General features: G+C 35.5%; 1 long non-coding RNA gene across 1 annotated transcript; it reads right to left on the bottom strand.

The window, feature by feature from the left end:
* Positions 1-1,270: 1,270 nt before the first annotated feature.
* LOC142342521 (uncharacterized) lies at positions 1,271-2,998 on the bottom strand. Its single transcript, XR_012759175.1, has 2 exons — positions 2,601-2,998; positions 1,271-1,994 (listed from the first exon to the last, which is right to left on the bottom strand). It is a non-coding gene; the product is annotated as an uncharacterized LOC142342521 (long non-coding RNA).
* Between the last annotated feature and the right edge of the window lie 8,020 nt (positions 2,999-11,018).

Below are 11,018 nucleotides of genomic sequence, written 5' to 3' on the forward strand. Positions count from 1 at the left end.
TCCCCAAAAAAATAGATAGTGAAACCTAAGAGGTTCAGAAAAAAAAATAAAACAATTATTACGAACTCAAGATGACAGATTAAAAAAGTTGTTTTGTGCACTTGTTTATTATCTATCTTAAGGAGCAATATCAAGAAAAATGTGCAAAAAAACTTACAGCTATTTTTAACCCTCTGATAAAATAAGAAGGTCAATTCTTTCTCCGGTGATTAAAAATTTGTATATAGCAGAAATGTGTCAGAGAAATAATTTCCATTCTTCAAAAGCCTTTCAGAATATCTCACTCAATACCTCATGATAAGTTCGAAAGACAAGACAAAAAAGGCTTTTTTAAAAAACGTTTTTAGAAACATGAAGCAATCTGTAACTCTGAAAAAGAAGATCACATGGGGAAACAAAAAATAAGCGTGTGTATAAAGGAGCAAGGCTTGAAATTTAAATTTTTGAACTATAAATCAACACCACATTAAGGAAAAGCGGAAAAAAGTGGCTTTCAAATTGATCACTTTGCAGTTTATTCCTGCAGATAAGAACCAGCTTTAGTAAACTAGCTACAGTACATTGATAATAACATCAAAAACACTATCAATAATTTGCGGAACCATCAAAAACACTATCAATAAATTTTTGAACAAAAAAATGAAGCTGAAGTAAACAACAACTGGTTTTGCTACACTTCAAATTGAATTAACAATTTTTTAAATTTGAGAGTCCAAGTTGATAAAATTTGACAAAACTTTATTTCAACACAAGTGATTAATTTACCGCACAAAATGGCTCAAAGTGATAAAAACACATTCAACAGCCAAATAAATTTGTGAACAAGAGAAAACTTGAACAAAGCCGCCTAGACTTGTTTCTAGAAAGCAAAATACTGCTGACCGAACTGAACTGTTCACGCCCTCTAATGAAAGAAGAAAGCAAGTGGTGCAGACTATAATCATTCTACTCAAACAGACAAATAATGCTGCTTACGGAACAATGCAAATACAAGCAGAAAAGAACCAGACAATTGTTTTGTCCAAAGCGACCATTATAATGCTGGGACACGCAATAATTTCTGAGAATATATTTTAATCTTTGGTAAATTAAGCCCCGCCTCCCCAAAAAAAAATAGATGGGGAAAACTAAGAGGTTCAGAAAAAAAAACAATTATTACGAACTCAAGACGACAGATTAAAAAAGTTGTTTTTTGCACTTGTTTATTATCTATCTTAAGGAGCAATATCAAGAAATATGTGCAAAAAATTTAAAGCTATTTTTAACCCTCTGATAAAATAAAGTCAATTATTTCTCTGGTGATTAAAAATTTGTATATAGCAGAAATGTGTCAGTGAAATAATTTCTATTTTTCAAAAGCCTTTCAGAATATCTCACTCAATATCTCATGATAAGTTCGAAAAAATAGATAGGAAAACTAAAAGGTTCAGAAAAAAAATTAAAACAATTATTACGAGAGAACAAGAATCAAGACGTTCGAGGTTTTCAAAACTATTAATTTTTCTCCGTAAACCAAAAATGTAACTTTCAGCAAAATATCAATCAAACAAATCATTTTTAACTCTCAAAAATCAATGTTCCAAAACAACTAATTGTTTGCTACTTTTAACTCAATGGTTCTTCTTGCCAAATGAAACTGTAGATATTGGTCATCCTCTGTATCATCTTTGTCGCACACGGCATTAATTTTTGAGATTATTTTCTTTATCGCGCTTTGATGCTGGACAACAGACTCGGGTGATAGAAAACTTTGCAAACTCTTGTCCGAAGTTTCATCAGAAAACTGAGATTGCTCCAGCAACCAGAAAATCCACGGAAGAAGGAACACTTTACTCAAATTTTCACCAGCACAGCTTGTAAAATCATCATTTAGATATTCGATGTAGGTAGCAGCATCATTATGATCCAACGAATAAGGATTGACACAAAGGAACAAATTAATCGCCTTTAGAACTTCACTATTAGAAGCAAACAGAAACAGAATTTCGTTAAAACTATTCAAAGAATCGTATTTGAGCAATTCTCGAAGCGCAACAACAAGAAAGTATTTTTGTTCAATTCGTTCAAGCGAGCTTATTTTGTTCATAATGGCTTTGGCAACGTATACGCGTTCATACAATTTTTCTGATTTGCAAATTTGATTAAGGCATTCAAATACTGACTCAAAATGTTCCTGAAATTCCAAATGATTTGAATTTACGATGCCCGAAATCTCTTGGAAAATTTTTTCGCCGATAAGTTCAGGTGGTAACTTCAAACTTGAATTTCGACTTATCTTTAAAATCTGCTGTTGCGCACAGCGATTGCATTTCAGAATACAAGATTCAATAATTCGCAGCAGTTTTTCAAACCTGATGCTTTTTGCGAAATCGAGCGAATTTGTAAAAAGCAAAAGAGTTTTGAGAAAATTGACGTCTACGCTTTCGGATGCGTCCAAGTTTTGGAGAAACTTACACACCATGTCTTCAATCAAATCATCATCAACATTTTCAATACCTGTTAACTCGCTAAAATAATCAGCAGCATAATCGTTTGGGAGAAATTTTAAGGAAATAAGAATTAGCCTTTTGAAATTAGAAAAGCACCAAAATTGAACGAACTGCCGCGTTTTGTCCTGCTCAGTTTCTCTGCTTAAAAACGCATCAAACAAAAAAGCGAATTGCAGTCTTAATTGATCGTTTCTAAGCAGATGGTTGTGTTTTAAAACTTCGTACAGTAACAACGCAAGCCTGGGAAATTGTTTCATGACAGATTTCAGCGAAGACGAATTCAAAATCTGTTCAGTTGTTTTCTGAAGAAAAAGGATGAACTGCTCAACTGATGACTCGTTACACTTTGAAGCAATCGATGTTTTCTGCCGTATTTTGCACTGATCTTGTTTGTTGAATTTGACCTGAATGGAGGGGTCAAGTTTATGCAACCAGTTCATAAGCGAGCAATGGGAGTCTAAAGCCATTCACTTCTGAAACAGATTTGGAACATATTTTGGTTCAGTATATTCGATCTCTGTTTACTCTACTTTTCGATCAACTTAAAATAAATCGTAAAAACAGGAAGGTAACTGACACAAGTCCCAATTTCTCATGATATTCAGCTGCGAATCCCAGGTCACAGACCAGGTATATGATAACTCAAAAACCGTTCATACGCAATCTCCAGAAAACTTGTTGAAAGTCAAACTTCGTTGAAGAATTAGATCGTTTCCTTGAGGACGAGACACAATTTTGAATAATCTAAGAATCAATTAGATCGGACATGTGAGCCGCAACGTCACTGATCAAGGATGATTTATTAATCAGCAGTACAAACGCCTTTTAAAATTTCTCTTAAGATACTACCTACATTCTTCAAGGAGATTTTTATTCAATTCAAAATTAATCGGTTCTTAAAGTAACTGAAAAAACAACATGAAACAATACAAAGCGTGTAGCCACAAAAATTCATTGTCCGATTTAAGTTCAAAAAAAGCGGAAAAGCTATCGAACGAGAGCGCTCATCTGAAACTGTGTGCCACAGAGAGTGTAAACAAATTCCTCATGTCGAGCCTCAGAACCATTAGATTCTAGAAGTTGTTTTACAAAAAACATTAGGACCATCGCTCAAATTTAAATCAATTTTGTTGGGCTTTTTGTGGGAAGGAATTCAATTTGTTTGATACAAACAAACAAAGTTTATATCAAAATTATTTAAACTGAAATACCTTTAGAATGTTAAACTTTTCTGGCAAAAGAATAATTTCCATAGAGAAAATGGAATTCAGAAAAATAGAAAATCTAAATTGTGCAATCATAAAAATAATCGAATGTAAAATTTTAAAGAAAGCAGATGTCCAGAGAAATGGTTCTCAACAAAGGCAGTACATCAAATCGAGTACTTACTAAACTATGACAATTTTGAAAAAAGAAGGACTAAAAAGCTGCTTCGTTTAAAATTTTTGAAACAAGTCGAGAGATAACAATAAATCCAATAGCTTGCTGGAAAACACCCTAAAATATCCGTTACCTCCTGAAACAATCTAACACTTCCTTTTTAGGAACCAATAAAAGCATTAAAAATGGCGCCTTGTTCTCAATAGACTAGAAAGCTTGAACTCAGATAAACTCAAAAATCAAATTTAAGATAAACATAAATTTTCCTATTTGACTTTGCGTTTTAATTTAAAACTTTGCAGGAAATGCAGAAATCACTAAAGAAGGAAATTGAATGGAAAGTCAAGCGGAAGTGAAGGAGTATAATTGATTAGAACAAAACCTTTTCATTTAAAACAACGGGCTATATAATTCAAAAAACTGAATTCCGTTAAAGCTGATAAGAAAATCTTGAATTCAAAAACATCACAATACTGAAAAAACACTTGACACATAAGGTAACTTTCTTTAGTGGAAGCTACTGGGAGTTTTATTCGTCATGTTGGATTTTCAAGTACCATTTCTATTCTTGGGTTTTGAAGTATTTTCGAAATCTTCAGGTTCATTAGCGTCCGGTATTCTGCTAAGACAAGAAAACTTTACTAGTTCTGAGGATGATGAACAGTTATGAATTCTACAGCAATCATTTCTACGGTGAATAATAAATCGTTTGATGCATTCCTTTTTACACTTTTTCGTTAATTTTTTGAAAAATAAGAGTTATCTCTATTTATAGATAGGAAAAATTTTATCTTAATTTCATTTCTTTGAGTCTGAGTCTTTATGCTCGACACATCGGCTACCTACAAAAGCGTTTAGCATGAGTTTGAAAGCCCACAAGTTGTGCGTTTTGAGTGAAGTATTAAGTTGTGTCAAGTTGTGTTTTTCAGTTGAGAACTGCTCAAGTATTTCGCTTTGTTTTATGCATTGATCAAAGCAAGTTCGGCTGGTGAAAGATTCTTTGTCAAGGCTTGTGGTCATTGGTTGTGAGAAAATTACTATTTTGTTCTGCATGACCAAATAGTCAGTTTTATTCCTTCCATTTCTGTTGAGTAGTGACATCTGGAGCCCAAGGGATAAATATTGCCGGCTTTCTCATAGCTCTAGGAGCAGTCTGAATAATGTAGATTTGAAATAGAAAGGCAACATTTCCATTAGAAATAGTGTGTCCGAGATTTGATTTGGGAAAACAGAAAGATGAGTCGATTTAAATTTTGTCAGATTCAGTAAAAAAGGGCAACTGATGCGGTTCCCTGAGCTCTTACCCTAATTGATTATATGGTTGAAAAAATAGTGGAATTATAATAACTGAGGTAACTTGAAGAAACAATAAAAATTTAAATCCAAGATTTAATTCAAATGTCGGTCACGAAATCTTGTTTATAGAATTTGGGTAGTGTTGAATAGGAGTATTTCTAAAAACTTTTTCCACTTGTTTTGAAAGCTATTATTAATATTTCCTTCATTTTATTCCTTTATTTGCCAGTTCGTGGTTCAATTACACTAAATTCAAAAACATTGCTGTGGCGCGGCAAATGATGGGGCGCAAAACGTCCAATACTCTCTGAACCGATCCAAAGAGGTTTGATTCATTTCAATTAGTTTTCCGTATAGCTGTCATAAAACTTGTTCATTTAAAATAGGCTGTGTTTGGGCGCACCAGGCATCGAAGTGATTTGCCGTGCGATATGGATAAGTTCAAGGCTAAGTAAATGAACACCAATGTAGTGACAGAAAAAAGATGGAAAGAAGCTCCATGAATTGAGGGCTCAAGGATGAGTAGTTGATATCAGCTAAAAGCTAAGCTAATTGGTTAGGGAAGGGGGCGTCAGTTGGCGATAACGGCTGGCATAAGGTACCAACCGAAATCCGAAATGATGAATTAGTTGCGATGAGAGAAGAGTTGTGTAACATAATGTAATCAATTAATGGTCCGAGTCCAGTTGATTTTTAATTAACAACATGCTACCATACAAGGACAAATGGCGCATATATACTGAAGTTTCAGTCTACGAGGGTTGGAACGATTCCAGGGATTTTAAACGGACAACTTCCCGCATATTTAAAGTTTACTAAGAGATGCAATGATTCAAAGTAGTCCATGGAGGACAAAAGCATATATAAAATAGGCGGGAACGATCAAAAAAACTTTATAGAAATGTTTTTTTACAATTTGCCGAAGATACAAGACGTATATTGCCTTTGATAATGTGATATGAACACTATTTTATGGATTTGATAAAGCGTTGTCCTCACTCCAAAAATTCAGAAAATTGACTTCTGGGTTTACATACCAAACAAATACAGTGTTGTTTGTTAACCGTCACTCTTTCCTATGCATTTTTAATGTCTTTAGGTGTATCCCTAGTCACTGGTTGGGAAGCGCAAAAAAATGAGAAGGTTGCTCAGAGAAACTTTAGTTGATTTAGGTTAGACGCCCGTAAAGGTATTGTCAAAAAAGTCTTGAAAGAGCAGGGTAAAAAGGCTGCCATATATTCGGCACTAAAGAGAAAGACGTTGCTGATTCCATTAATTTCACAGAACGCGTGCAATCTCTGATTAAAACAGATTGTGATGAAGCATAATGATCATAAGAAAAACAAGTGGCCGGGTAGACGTAAGGTTTCAATGCATGGCAAAGGTGATCTGGCTGTGGAGAAACAATTTCCCAGCTGTAGCGTTTCTTTAATTTTTTCCTGTCTGCTTTTATTGAGCATAATTATTTCCTTTTGCTGGTAGGAAACTTCTGCTTTTGCGTTTCCTTGAACACTGAAATATTTTGCAAGTGAACTTTTTCGTTATTATTATCACATTGTAGCAGCGATTGTCCTCCTACTCAATTTTCGCTCTGGGTGACAACTAATTTTTTCTTCAAGTGACGGCCTTCTGCGTATTCGTGAGCTACTGGCAACATGGTGGGTGCCAAATTCGTTCTTCATCTGATGCTAAAACCAGTGAATAATTGTGTAGTGGGTGTTAAGAATGCTATTGAAAATATTACGAGTCATTTACAGCAACTGGCTTTGTTTTGATCTTCCGCCCTTCATGTGTTAATCGGAAAGGAAACACAAGGTAGTTTTGCGTTTTTATGAAAAATTAAAATGAATGATGTAGAAAAACACTTAAGAATAAAAGAAATTCAAATATTAATATCTGCCATTGAATATGTTGTTTCACTCTGTTTTCAGGCTTTGGATTCAGTGCTTGAACCTCTGCATGAATTGGTTGCGCTATTTTTTGGAATAGTTTGTGTAATGGTTTTCCTTGCATCCATTTGTTGAAATTGTGGCTGTACTTGATGTAGAATCTGAATTTGTGCTCCTGATCTTGATATGAAACGTGGCAATCTGCAAGTTGTGGTAGCAGGTTGAATGGCATTTATTGGGTGAGATAATAGGAAGTCAATTTCTATTGTCTCTTCTGGATCAACAGCAGTAAGATCTGATCGTAAAGGAATGTTTGGTCCGCGTAACTGTCTTCTACATCCTAGTGTTATGAGGAAAACACAGCATCGAGGATGTTCAATCCCTGCCAATGGATTGCTGCCATTACCTCCGCTCTCGATGAGCGCGTAGTCGTCGCTTGCCGATATGATTAACCAGTGACCGATACCCAGATTGCAAGCCGAGAATTTTCATAGGATGATTGGAAAATATGCGAATTCAAACTTAAACACTCAGAAATGGTGTTTCAAAGTCTACTCAAAGCAATGTATATATTCTTCTCTTTATAATGTGGTCAACTGCTCCAAACAATGGATAGAGATACTAAATAAAAGAGTTGATAAATTATGTCTTTCTTAAACCTTCATATATTTTACTCCTCAGCGCTGAAAGGAAAAAGATTTTTGTAGTTCTTGAAGTAACGGGATGCACAGAAAACGTGCTGATAACGTTTTTGGAAAAGAAAGTAGCAAACTCGGAAAAGAAAGTAGCAAACTGAGTGTAAATCAAAAAATTGTCATCTGAAAACAGGTGCTAACGAAGCTAAAATATAGCGCCAAGTGGATTTCGAAGTACCGTTTATGACTGTTTTAATTTACATTGAACTAATTTCCACAAACTAAGTCAAAAATTTTCGCCGACTGGTTGCAAAAAATGACTTTCGCCTAATGGTGTTTCAGCCAAACCCTCACTTTAAAAGTAGTTTGAAAACATTTTGACAGGCTATAATACTAGCATTTTTGTTCACTTTACTGCTCCAGATTCACAAAAATCGACAATCTGATTTGAACTTTCATTGAGAACAAAAAGTTAAAAAAAGCTTAAAAGAAAACGCATCAATACAATTCATATTCTTTGAATTGTAAAAAAGAGAAGAACTCCCAAATATTAGCCAAAGAGAGTCGTCTATTTAGCTACCATCCATTCCCCTATCACCAGCAAAAAAGCCGAAATATATTTTTCATAAGCAAAATTTTCTCTCAAATCACAAGTAATTCCACGAGCAATTCTTAAATTGTAAACCATAAAAAGTCGTTCTTCATAGTCTTAATTTGCTCTTCAATGACCCATTGGCAGGGTAACGGCTCGCTTGAAAAATGCAGTTTTCAAGATTTAATTGGGAGTTTAACAACTATGAGCGCCAAACCCTCACTTTAAAAGTAGTTTGAAAACATTTTGACAGGCTATAATACTAGCATTTTTGTTCACTTTACTGCTCCAGATTCACAAAAATCGACAATCTGATTTGAACTTTCATTGAGAACAAAAAGTTAAAAAAAGCTTAAAAGAAAACGCATCAATACAATTCATATTCTTTGAATTGTAAAAAAGAGAAGAACTCCCAAATATTAGCCAAAGAGAGTCGTCTATTTAGCTACCATCCATTCCCCTATCACCAGCAAAAAAGCCGAAATATATTTTTCATAAGCAAAATTTTCTCTCAAATCACAAGTAATTCCACGAGCAATTCTTAAATTGTAAACCATAAAAAGTCGTTCTTCATAGTCTTAATTTGCTCTTCAATGACCCATTGGCAGGGTAACGGCTCGCTTGAAAAATGCAGTTTTCAAGATTTAATTGGGAGTTTAACAACTATGAGCGCTATAAATAGTCTAAACTACCGGCCAAAACTCGATCTCGATCTAAAAAGCCGAGTCAAAAATTCCCTAAGTGTTGCTTTCTCATTCTGAAGTTCTAGGAGTCAAACCAAAATGTTGAAACAGAACCAACTGACGTCGGGCGAATTACTTTCGAAATGGCTTCGGTAGTAGCCATCTGGGGCTTAGGGATAATAGCATGAGGCGGGGCTGGCTGGACAAGAGGGAGGTTCAGGTTCAAATTGCCAGGTGAAGCAGGCTGTTCCGGGGGGGGGGGGGGTTTGAATGAACGGGGGCCAAACTTTTTTAAGATAAAAAACTTCCTTGACACCAAGAAACTGTCTCTTCAAAACAGTTTGGCGAATCGCATACTTAGAAACGCAAGGCGTAAGACTCTAAGAAAGCTGCTCAACCACTTAATGCCATCCGTCCGCTACTTTTTTGGAGAACGCAAGGTTAAAAAGGTCACCCGCAAATTTGGTCAAGCAATTAATTGCATAAAAAGACCACAGGACTAGTGACAGAACTGGCAGATTGCCAGGAAATAGCCGCAATATCTTCGTAGATCTGCAGTCCCAAGAATCAAACCAAAAAAGAGAAACACTCAATTAACCTTATCAATTTGAATTAAAGTACAGAAAAGTCAATTTCAGAGTGAGGAAGTCATTTTTGAGGGAGAGGTAAGTCACGCGTGACGAAAAATTTTATCACACGATTAAACAAACTCTCCACTAAGAGGAAAAAAGACGTCACCCACGTAATTCAGTTGAAGTTGCATGAACGGATGAACAAAAAGCGTCGTATTAAAAATCCTGTTTACGAAATAAAAAACATAACAGTTCTGACATACAATTGAAAAAATTGTCATCGATTAAACAAAGAAACTACACCTAGAATGGAGAAATGTTGGATTAGGAAAACCAATTAGAAAAAAATTAGATCCAAAAAAACAGTAAAAATTAATGTCAAAATGTGAACAAAAAACACTAGCCGACTGGTCGCCGACTGGTTGCAAAAAATGACTTTCGCCTAATGGTGTTTCAGCCAATCCCTCACTTTAAAAGTAGTTTGAAAACATTTTGACAGGCTATAATACTAGCATTTTTGTTCACTTTACTGCTCCAGATTCACAAAAATCGACAATCTGATTTGAACTTTCATTGAGAACAAAAAGTTTAAAAAAGCTTAAAAGAAAACGCATCAATACAATTCATATTCTTTGAATTGTAAAAAAGAGAAGAACTCCCAAATATTAGCCAAAGAGAGTCGTCTATTTAGCTATCATCCATTCCCCTATCACCAGCAAAAAAGCCGAAATATATTTTTCATAAGCAAAATTTTCTCTCAAATCGCAAGTAATTCCACGAGCAATTCTTAATTTGTAAACCATAAAAAGTCGTTCTTCATAGTCTTAATTTGCTCTTCAATGACCCATTGGCAGGGTAACGGCTCGCTTGAAAAATGCAGTTTTCAAGATTTAATTGGGAGTTTGACAACTATGAGCGCTATAAATAGTGTAAACTACCGGCCAAAACTTGATCTCGATCTGAAAAGCCGAGTCAAAATTTCCCTAAGTGTTGCTTTCTCATTCTGAAGTTCTAGGAGCCAAACCAAAAGGTTGAAACAGAACCGACTGACGTCGGGCGAATTACTTTCGAAATGGCTTCGGTAGTAGCCATCTGGGGCTTCGGGATAATAGCATGGGGCGGGGCTGGCTGGACGAGAGGGAGGTCCAGGTTCAAATTGCCAGGTGAAGGAGGCTGTTCGGGGGGGGGGGGGGGGGGGGTTGAAGGAACGGGGGTCAAACTCTTTTTAAGATTAAGAACTTCCTTGACACCAAGAAACTGTCTCCTCGAAACAGTTTTGGCGAATCGCATACTTAGAAACTAGCAAGGCGTTAGACTCTAAGAAAGCTGCTGAACCACTTAATGCCATCCGTCCGCTACTTTTTGGAGAATGCAAGGTTAAAAAGGTCACACGCAAAATTGGTCAAGCAATTAATTGCATAAAAAGACCACAGGACTAGTGACAGAACTGGCAGATTGCCAGGAAATAGCCGCAATATCTTC

The sequence above is a fragment of the Convolutriloba macropyga genome, chromosome 7 (genome assembly GCF_964194025.1).
Source record: "Convolutriloba macropyga chromosome 7, txConMacr16.3, whole genome shotgun sequence".
Classification (NCBI taxonomy): Eukaryota; Metazoa; Xenacoelomorpha; order Acoela; family Convolutidae; genus Convolutriloba; species Convolutriloba macropyga.